Here is a 10,309-nt window from a genome sequence, read left to right as displayed (position 1 = left end):
TCCGTGCAAGGGTCCCCGAGCCTCGCCGCGGGTCTGGCCCCAGCAGGGGGTTCGAGGCAGGGTGGGTGCAGCCCCCCAGCCTCGCTGTGCGCAGCCGGGAGCCGAAGTCGTTGTGCCGGGCTTGGGGGCAGAGTGGGCGCAGGGCTGGGTGCCAGGATGCTGCAGCCCCTCCCCGCCAGCTCTGCAGAGGAAGCCGGGTGGGTCGAAACAACCTGAGAGTGACAGCTCTCTGCCTCAGTTCCTCTCCCCCCCCCCCCCCCAGGATAATGGCAGTAGGAGACAGGCCTGGTGCACTGCGGCGGGGACCCCCGTACACTGCGGCAGCCTCCCCTGCCTCCCTCCACGACCCGACTGGGGACGTGGCAAAGTGCTTTGCTGCTCTGGGCTGTAAATGGGGGGGGGGGGGGGGGGTGTGCTTCCCAGCAGGTGGGCTCGACGGATCGATAAAGTGCATTTCTGCAGCTCAGTTTCTTCTCAGCTCATCGATCCCCTTCCCAGCGCATCTCCTTGACAAGGGTCGATGCCCCAGGCCAGAGGAGGGGGGGCCACCTGCGGTGGGCACAGCACAGCGTTCTCCAGGCTCCTGCCAGGCTCGCGCCCTCTTTGTTGCGATGAAGTGTTGCCCCAGTGCCAGGAGCTGAGCCAGCCCCAGCTGGTACCTCTGGCAGATCGGCTGCGGTGCAGAGCCAGGAGCACACCGTGGGGGAACAGGGTCCCCTACTGCTGGACAGGGGTGCCCAAAGCAGGGCCACCTCCTGGAACAAGGCTTTAATGGGGGTCCTGGGGTCTTGGCCCACCCCACATGGTGGATGGGTCAAAGCCCTCCTTCCTGAGGGAAGGCACTGCTGCTGGGCACCCAGGGAAAGGGAGAAGCAGTGGTGTGGGGGGTATGCAGCCCCTCCACTGTCCAACATGCCCTCCAGCCCCCGCGCCAGGCGCTGGAGCAGGGCATGGAGGCACGGGTGCCTGCCAGCACCCGTGCCTCCAATTTAGGCATATATAACGTGGCTGTTCGTGACTGAATGCACCATGGCCCACTGCCTTCAGAGGGACACAGTGTCCCTGCCTCCCTGGGGACTGACCTGTGGGGATGGCAGGGGGGAGAAACAGTGGGACAGGGACAGCCCCAGAAGTGTACAGTGACAAGGCAGGACCCTCCCTGAGCAGAAGAGAGCTCCTTTGGGCACCTGTCCTGCTGGGACTGAGCAGCCAGGCTCCCTTGGGGACAGGGCAGCTGCCTCTTCTGATGGCCTGATCCTGATGCAGGTTGCCCCAGGAGAGTGCTGGCCCATGGCTGAAATGCCAGATGAGGCTGGTGCGGGTCCTAGCAGGGGTGCAGCAGGAAGCAGAGCATGGGAGAGAGGCTTTTGGAGCAGGCCACTGGCAGGAGGAGATGCAGACCAGTCTCTGGACAGGCACATCTGTGCTGCAATGCTTTTGTGCCTCAGTTTCCCTATTGCTATGCAGCAACAGGGTCTCTCCTCTGTCAATGATGGGGGAAGAGAAAGGTCTCCAAGCCCCAGAGTACGTGGAGACCTTGGGCTGGGGGGCAAGGGGGACACCCAATGTCCTTTCTTGGGAAACAGCAGGGCTGCAGCCCAGGACTTCTTCCAGGCCCAGGGTCAGCTGCAGGGTGACCTTCAGGGCCTTGGCACCAACCAGGCTGCAGCTCCTTCCAGCACCTATGATGCACAGAATTAAAGGTCTGGGTTTAAGGTTTGGGATTTTTCTGGCTAGCTTTCAGCATTATTAATATTAAAACTCCCAAGCCTGCTCTGCCCCAGCTTTCCAGGAGGCCCTCCAAGCATCGCAAGCTCCTGCGTGCTAATTGAGGCGAGGAAACCGGCCAAGTCGTTAGCGCAAACAGCCTCTCTCCTGAGCATTTGTTAATCGCTGGAGTTACCAACCCGTGGTGGAGCTCAGCGCTCTGCAGGGCCAGCCCCAGGCGTGCCTTGCTTGCCTGCTTGGCAGCTTGCACAGTGGCCAAAATGCTGCTCAGAGGCAGCAGAACATCCCTGTGCCCCTGGTTGGGGCTTCTGGAGACCTGGGGTGCAGGGGGACTGGTCTGGAGTGCTTGATGTGGCAACGTGTACCTGGGGAGCTCGGCTTGACCCCAGGGCTTGGTGTGGATGGGGTTGGTGCTCCTGTGATCCCCCTGCCACCCCCTGGGGCAGGGAGTGCGGGCACACGCATGGACATGCGCATACGTGCTTGTGCAGCTGCCTGTATGTCTGCATATGCATGTGTGTGCTTATGCACCCACACGTGCGCACAAGCGTGTGCTTATGCTCCTCTCCATCACCTTTCCCTGCTCTGCACAGGAGTGTTAACATGGCTGCTTCCCCTTCTCTTCCCTGCTGTATTGGTCTGTCCTCTCCCGAGCTACTATGTGTGTCTGAAATGCTTTGGAATTGCGCTGGAATAGTTTTCCCTTCCCCGTGTAAACGATTACATCCAAAAGCCCCGTGGCCACCCAGCTCCAGCCTCAGCTGTGGGGCTGTGGCGGGGAGGACAGGCAAGACCACGGTGAAGCATCCTGCCGGCACGTAGCAGGTACCGCTGCGGCCCCCCCGGCAGCCTGCCTGTTTGCTGAGGGGATGCTCCAGGGGCAGGAGGAGGGCAGCCGAGGTGTGGGGGCCCCTTCCCCGGGGGGTTGATGGCATCCCACGCTGGGCAGTGACAGCACCCTTCCTGTCCTGTGGCATGGAGTCCCTGTGTCCCTGGATGGGTGGCCTTGTCACCCTGGCCACTCTTCCCGCCCAGCCCCATGGGACCAGCGTGGGTGGGGAAGAGGATGTGTCCCCCTTATCCCTCGGCTGCTCCACCTGGATGTTGTTTTGACCAGAGCCTGTTTCTGGCTTGGGAACCGCATGGTCCTGCCGGGGGCGGAAAAAAAGATGGTTTCAATTGACTCGCCATCTGCAGCAACATGGACCAAATTTGCAGCCCTGGGGGGGTGGAGTGGAGGACTCTGGTGCTGTTGGAAGAAACCAAAAGCATATGGGGGCTGGGATCCCATGGCCTGGGACCTGTGGCCACACCCAACATGGTTATCCCCTGCCAGGCAGCTGGCCAGGTGCCAGGCTGTGCCAGCCCCTGGGGCTGTGCCCTGCTGAGCACGGGGCACAGGCAGCTTCACCCCATACTGGGCACTTGAGCATCTTCCAGCTCCAGGCTCTCCCAGGAGAAATGCTCCAGCCTTGCAGAAATGCTGCAACAGGAAGATTTGGAGGCTAAAGAAATGGTTTCCCTGGTAGAGAGTCTTCCCTACTGCCAGCAGCGAGCTGTCGATCTCCTGTCAGGCAGTGCCAGCAGCCCTGGAGCCACGGCACGCTGGGCTGGCCGCCACGCAGAGCTGTGGGTGGTGGAGCTGAGCCCCTGGAGGAGAGGGCAAGGGGCTGCCTGGCAAGGCCGAGGGGCTGCAGGCCACTGAGCCAGCCAGTGCCTAGCTTGATGCAGGCAAGGCCCTGGGGATCCAGAGAGCGAGCCAAGCCCCCAGGGGCATTATACGCCTGGGGAGATTGGTGTGTGTCCTGGGCTGCCTCAGTTTCCATCTTTCCCAGGACGCAGTGCATGCCTTGTGCTCTGAGGGGTCCCAACACCCCTTAGTCCTCTTCCCATGGGGGCTGGTGAGGGGAATCAGGGCAGATGATTGACAGGCAGAGCATGATTGACAACCAGGGCATGATTGACAGCAGGGTGGCAAGCTGCCACGATGTGCCATGCAGTGCTGGGGGTCCCGCAGCGTTGGCAGCGGGTGGTGCTGGGTGTAGACGGTGCCTGGTCTGGCTCAGGGCACCCCATGGCCGGGGTCAGCAAGCAGCCCCCACCAAAACACCCAGGGTGCCTCACCCAGTGCGGGGGAGAGTATTTTGGAGAGCTGGGCTGGCTGTGGAGGCAGCACAGCGCACACCAGAGCCTGGGCAATGGGGGGGAAGCCTGAGCCCCTTGTGCTGCTCCATAGGGCACCCACTGGCCCTCAGCCCCGCAGCCCCTGGCGGGCAGAGGGGGGTGAGCAGCTCGGGCCCTTTGCCAGGCATGGGAGTGGGGGGGAGCCACTTGCCGTTTCTGCTGGGAGGGAACTTGGATGGGAGACGGCTTCATGTCAGAAACGTTTTTACAGGAATTTGTCACCACCTACAAATCTCTTCTCTCCCCCCCCCCCCCTTTTTTTTTTCCCTTTAACAGCAACCAGACCTGAGGGGTGAGTGCATGCGGGTGCGATGGGGAAGTGGGTGCTGGGGTTTTTTTGCTCCAGTTCCTCAGAAAAAAATATTTGATGTTCATTCCCCTCCTCCAAAGCCTGGTTTGGGGGGAGAAACTTGCTGCTCCCTGCAGCAAGAAAAACCAGGCAAGAAAGGGACCACATTTCCCCCAGCACACCCCACTGTGGTCCCTGCAGGGTCTACCCCATCCTGGGCACTCCAAAACATCTGTGGGCTCTGAAAGCTGCTTAAAACCCACTGCCCTCCAGCTCTATCCCTCTTCCCGGCCTGAATCGGGGTGGGATGCTCCTGCAGCATCATTAGCACTTGTCTAGCCGCCGCGGCGGCGGTTTGAACCCATTTGAAATGCACTTGAAAAGGGTGGATTTGATGGGAGGAATGTGACGGGTTTTTGTTCTCTGAGCCCCCCGGTTGAAGATGTGCGTAATGAAGAGCTGTGACTTTCACTCGGGTTATTTTGGGATGGACTACTTTTTTTTCCGAGCTGGTGGAAGACCATCAAAGCGGCGCTTTGAAAAATGTCCCAGTGTATAAATAACTCTGCTGAGAGCAGAGTAACGCGGGCTCCCGCGCGCGGTGCGCCGAGACAAGGCAGACGGCATCTGCCGCGCGACGTTGCATTATAAAAAGGAATTATTCATCCCTTCCTCTAATTAACCGGGTACTGCTCACCCGCGCGGGAGGGATGGCCCGGCACAGGGAGCGCTCCCAGCCATGCCAGAGGAGCTGATGCTGCTCCTGGGGTCCCCACCGTGTCCCTCCTGCTGGACCCACGTGCCTCCGAGCACTGGGTGGGAGTAGGCGGGATGGTGCTGCCCTGCTGCGGGGGGACGGCGAGGCGGGCGAGCTGGTATTGGAAAACCCAAATCCCCAGGGAACTCACTATCTCTGGAAAACACCTGATCCGCTGCCTCGCCATACCCCCTCTGAAATCCAGGCAAAGAGAGCAGGATGGGGGGCAAGTCCTCAACACCCCACTAGCTCACAGGTTCCTAGGCTGTGTTTTAAGGTGCCTGGGTCTCACTTGGGGCTCCGAGCATTGCAGGCGGCATCCTGCAAAGAGCAGCCTGCGGCCGCAGGAGCCACCTGAAGAGACTCGGAGAAGTACGGTTCAACCGCACCCAGGGGTGGGTCTTGGGGAGATCCCAGAGGCATGGGAGCAGCAAAAGGGGCTCCACACCCCCAGCCCTGGGAGGGAAGTGGCCACGGTGGCAGCAGCCGGGCAGGCTCAACACAGCGCCTGTGCCCTGGCAAGGACACAGCGGCTGGGACATCCCAGAGGGAAACTAATTTTAGGAGAACTCCGGAGGGGCTATTTTGGACCCTTTGCTCTGTGTGAGTCACCTGCTATTTTTCGACTCCGCTGGGTCTATTTCCATGGCAGAGTGATTTACACGGACTGGGACAATGCTGCTGCTGCTCACCAGGGGGCTTGGAGCTCAAAGCCATGCTGGGTGCACAACCCCCCGCCAAACAGGGTGCAGGGGGGGTCCGCAGGCTGCCTGCTGAGGCTCCCAGCTACTCCTGTGCGGTGCCAGGGATGCCCGCAACAGTGTGGACCAACATGGAGCCTGTCCCACCTCCCTGCTACCTTCTTAGGGGACCACACGATTGGGCTTGGGGACCCTTGGTCCATTTTCTTCCAGAGCTTCCCAGGAGAGATGGACTGGGAGAGGTTGGAAATAGTGGTGGGGTGGGGTGGTGATGCGGCTGGCAGCTATGGGGAGTGGGACATTTCCATCTGGGGAGTGCTCGGCACTGAACATCCCATGGGCCACCTGCTCCCCACTACACTGGGCTCCCCCTCCCCAAAACCTGCTGCTTCGGAACCCACCAGGCAAAAACCTGGCTGTTTCGGGGTTGTCAGAGCAACGTGATGCACCTTTCAGTTACCACGGCAACCTCGGCGAGAAGTTTTTAAAATTCAGGCAAGGTAATTTCTCCTCGCTGCTGTGATTTTGTTATCACTCGGCTTGCTGCTCCCCAGGGATGCAGCGTCCTGCTTTGCTCCTCCGCCAGCAAGGTGGGATCTCAGAGATAAGAAACGGCAGGGCTGGCTTGGGCTGTGAGGAGGGGGAGCGAGCGGGTGCCCTCCCTGCGCCCCGTTGGCAGGCCTGGCCCTGGAGACGTGGGCTGGTACTTAATGAGCATTCGGGGGGGGGGGGGGGGGGGGAGGGGGGGTGTAAAACCACGAGCACGCTGAGCTTAGGGAGAGCAGAGAGATGGCCCGAACAAGGGACGAAATCAAGGGCGGGTGGTGGGGTGGGTTGATGGGTGAGTCAGTGAGTAAATGCATGGGTGGACAGGTGGATATCTCCAGCTACCAGCCAGATGATGGCTGATGAAGATGATGAAGAAACCATCCTGGGGTGGGTGGCAGGCCCTACGTAAGCCCCAAGGGTCACACACTCAACAGCAGGCTGAGCTGCTGTCCCCCCATTTCTCCTTGTGGAAAGTACGGAGCTGCTGTTCTCTGCCATCCCTTTGTCTCCAGGCCCTCAAGAGACAGTAGGTCCCTGTCATGCTGCCCCAGATCCCATGGGCCTCCCCCGTGGGAGGAGGAGGGGGCTCCCGTAGCACCAGCAGAGCCTTAGCAGCCTTATGCAATCCAGCCTCGCTCCTGCATGCCCTGCTCTGATCCAGAGGAGAAACCCAAGACTAATATTAGGGTTTGGAGGGTCAGCAAAGCCATGGGGTTGAAGGTCCTTTTCAGGAAGGGGAGGGTGAGCCCAGTGCAAACACAGGGCTGCCTGTTCTCCTGCCTGCACCGCCCCATGGGCTGCATGGCTGCTGGAGGGCACGTGGCCCCACCAAACACCCTGGCCCCAGCCCATATGTTGTTTATCATAAAGAACTAATGAGCTTAATTAGGGATGTGTCTGCGATAAGGTTATCAACTCATAAACACTCTGGTCCCCTTGACGGGAGCCCAGCAGCTACTGAATGAGCCCCCTGTCAGGGAGGGGATCAAATCCAGCCAGGGGGATTCTCACTCCAGGAGGGTTTTATTCTGCCTGCAGCACTGGTGGCTGGGGCAGGGACAGGGGAGCTGCAGGGATGGGAGGGAGGAGGCAGAGGGGCAGACTCTGCTCCAGCAGGATGCCTTCCTCCCTCCAGGACAGGCTCCTGCCCTACCATTAGGTTTCAGAGTGAACACTTACTGGAAGGGACAGAACAACAGATTCCCAGCCCCTGAGATGGAGATGCCCATAGCAACAGCCATGTTCCCCCGGGGGGTTTGTGGACACGTCTTGTGGGGACATGGCACCCTAGGGAGAGGCATGGACAGGAAAAGAGGGGCGGCATGTGGGAGCTCCTGGATGTGGAGGCGGTGGAGGCTCCTTTCCAGTTCTCTGAGCTTCTGTAGCGAGAATCTGACAGCCCTGAGCAAGGCTCCCCGTCCTCGTGGGCTGTTGGCACAGGCTCATCATGCTGCTGGGAGCCGGCTGTTCTGTCCCCTCTGCTGCACGTTCACTCTGGAACCTAATGGTGGGAGATGAGGAGGCAGCTTTGGCAGCCAGTTCATCACCACACTATGCAAGTGTGCATCAGCAGGGACGTGTTCCAGGTGGAAGGTGCAAGCAGGGCTCTGGGCAGTGTGCAGGCAGGGCTGTAGGCAAGCCACCGGCTCCAGGGCTTGGCACTCCCCTGCCAGGGCTGACAGATTTATTCCTCTGTGCAGGGAGCAGCAATTCCTGCTCCTTGGCTGCTTTTGCTAATGGAGCTGGCCCTGGGCGAGGGTTTCAGCATGTGGGATGCTTGTCTTCAGCCGTCTTACTCAGGCTGTCACTGTCCCCTGCGGGGGCTGCCATCAGCCTGGGGGGGACAGGCGGCATCTTGTCACCGTACCTGCTGCAGCATTTTCCTTAATGACGAGCTCTGCTTGTCTGTCCCCTCAATTAACTCTGCTGTGCTGGCTCATTAAGCTGCACACGCTGAGAAACGCTGCAGCAAAGGGATGCTGCAGTCTCACAGGCGTGCAGCACTGGCTCGGAAATGCACACATATATGTGTGTGTGTGTGTGTGTGTGTGTGTACATCCCCATCGATGCACACGCTCCTGGGCACACACACATGTGCTGACACACACACACACACACATGCCTGGACACACACATGCTGCTGGCCACACATGTCCCAGCAACACCCCCTTCCCTCTAGCCCACACACGCACCCCCCACCTGCACCCCAGCTCCTGCTCTTCCCGTTAACTGCAGGAGCTAAAGGCAATGGAAAGTTTTGCAGGGAAGGTGTGCAGAGCTGCTGACTCTCGACCAGGGCTTTGCCAGGCTTCATCCCAGCTAAGCCCACCCTGAGCCGAGGAGCTGGGAGCGGGGTGCACGGGGTACATGGGGCGGGATGCTACTTCGATACCCATGACCCTTCTCAGGCATCTCGCCACCCCCGCTCCAGCCAGAGGACGTGCGGGCAGCGTGGCCACGTCTCGCACATCAGCCCTGCCCACAGCTCCCTTGGCCTCCAGCCTGGAGGGCAGCAGGTGATGGAAAGTGAGCCCCTGCCTGGAAGGAGATGAAAGGCGCTCGCAGCTGCGGACACCCGATGCCACCTGTCCAGGGTGCGAGGGCAGGAGCCGGGACCTTGATCCCATGGGCAGATCCTTGTCCAGCAGAGGCGGTGCGGGCTCTCCAAACACCGGGTGCAGGCAGCACTCTGCTAGGAGCTGCCTGCCTGTCAGGCAGTGGAGGAGCCCCATGGCCCCAGCAGCCCTTGAGCGAGCTTCCCGGGACGAGCTGTGGCTGGGAAACCCAGAGCTGCCAGGTCGCCACCTTGGCTGAATGCCCTCCCTGCAACGGGGAAAGGCAGCCCCCACCATGCCTCAGTTTCCCTTCTGCCAAATGCCCCTCTTCCCAGATGTCTCTGCTGGGGAGGAGACGTGGACACCTGGGACATGGGTCTGTGGGCCTGGGGGGGAGGTCTGTCCAGCCAGCCCCCCAGTTGGGATGTACTCTGTTCTCTCCCTCCAGCTGAGCACCAGGATGCTTTCCTGAGAGCAGACATGCCCCAAGCTCTCACACTGTCTGGGGTGGGGCCATCTCCATTGCCCTGGGAGTAAATCCGAGCTCTGGAGAAGGCTGAGGAATTTCTAGCCCCGCCACCTGGGACTCACCCCTCTCCTGCTCTGGCAGCCCTTTCCTCTCCATCAGCGCCTGACATGTGTGCGCCGGTGTTGTCTCCTCCTCCTGGCTAAACCCTCGCTCCATAAATCACACCCTGAACTGTCCCGCAGGGCTGGGGGCTGCCAGCTTGTTTCATGTGGCCAAGACATCACCTGGATGGATTGTCCCCAGCCCTTCTAGCTGTGGAGGCAACTGTGGGGAAGTGGCCAGCCCCCCCAGTGGAAGCAGCGCTGCCTGGTGCCCCTGCGTTGACATCTCCCCATTTTAGCAGCAGCAGCAGTCACCTACCCGATCCTCACCTCCATCTCAGGGTGCTAGTAAATGCCCTGACCCACAGCTGCCTTAGGGCTGCACAGGGAATTTGTTCCTGCTGTTTGCCTTCTGCTTCCCAAACAAGTTTAACTCCACAGTGGGTTCCCCCCACCCTCAGCATCCTGTCCTGCTGACACTGCAGCACCCCAGGCCGTCTCCTGCCTGCTTCCTCCCACCCAGCACCCACTCTCTGCACTGCAGGACACCCAAGAATTGGTCCTGCCCAGGAGTCCTGGCTCCTGCATCACACTACTGGACCACCATCCCCAGAGGGGAGACCATGGCTGGTCATTACCCCCACGCTGAGACATCCTGCTGCAACATTCCTATCCTTGGAGGGGGAAAAAGAAACCCTGTAAGCCAGTTTTGAAGCTTATCACCTTCCCGCAAAGCTGCACAAGGCTTAAAATTGCAACCCTGGGAGCTGGGAAACATGTTTTCTCTGGGTTTGTGGCAGGTTTGTGGCTCAGGTGAATGCTGCTGGCTCCGGGTGATTCATCCCAATTTAATTTCTCTGCTTGCTTTGACACCTCTCGGTGCCTCTCGGCCCCTGACAGCACCTCCTCAAGACAACGAGCCCCCGGGTTGTTTTTCTCTTCCGTCCGTTGCATGGTGGAGTGGGATATTAGGTAA

The sequence above is a fragment of the Leptosomus discolor genome, chromosome 9 (genome assembly GCF_034619465.1).
Source record: "Leptosomus discolor isolate bLepDis1 chromosome 9, bLepDis1.hap2, whole genome shotgun sequence".
In the NCBI taxonomy this organism is placed as follows: domain Eukaryota; kingdom Metazoa; phylum Chordata; class Aves; order Leptosomiformes; family Leptosomidae; genus Leptosomus; species Leptosomus discolor.
The sequence above is the reverse complement of the archived record's forward strand: the minus strand, read 5'-3'. Positions refer to the sequence as shown.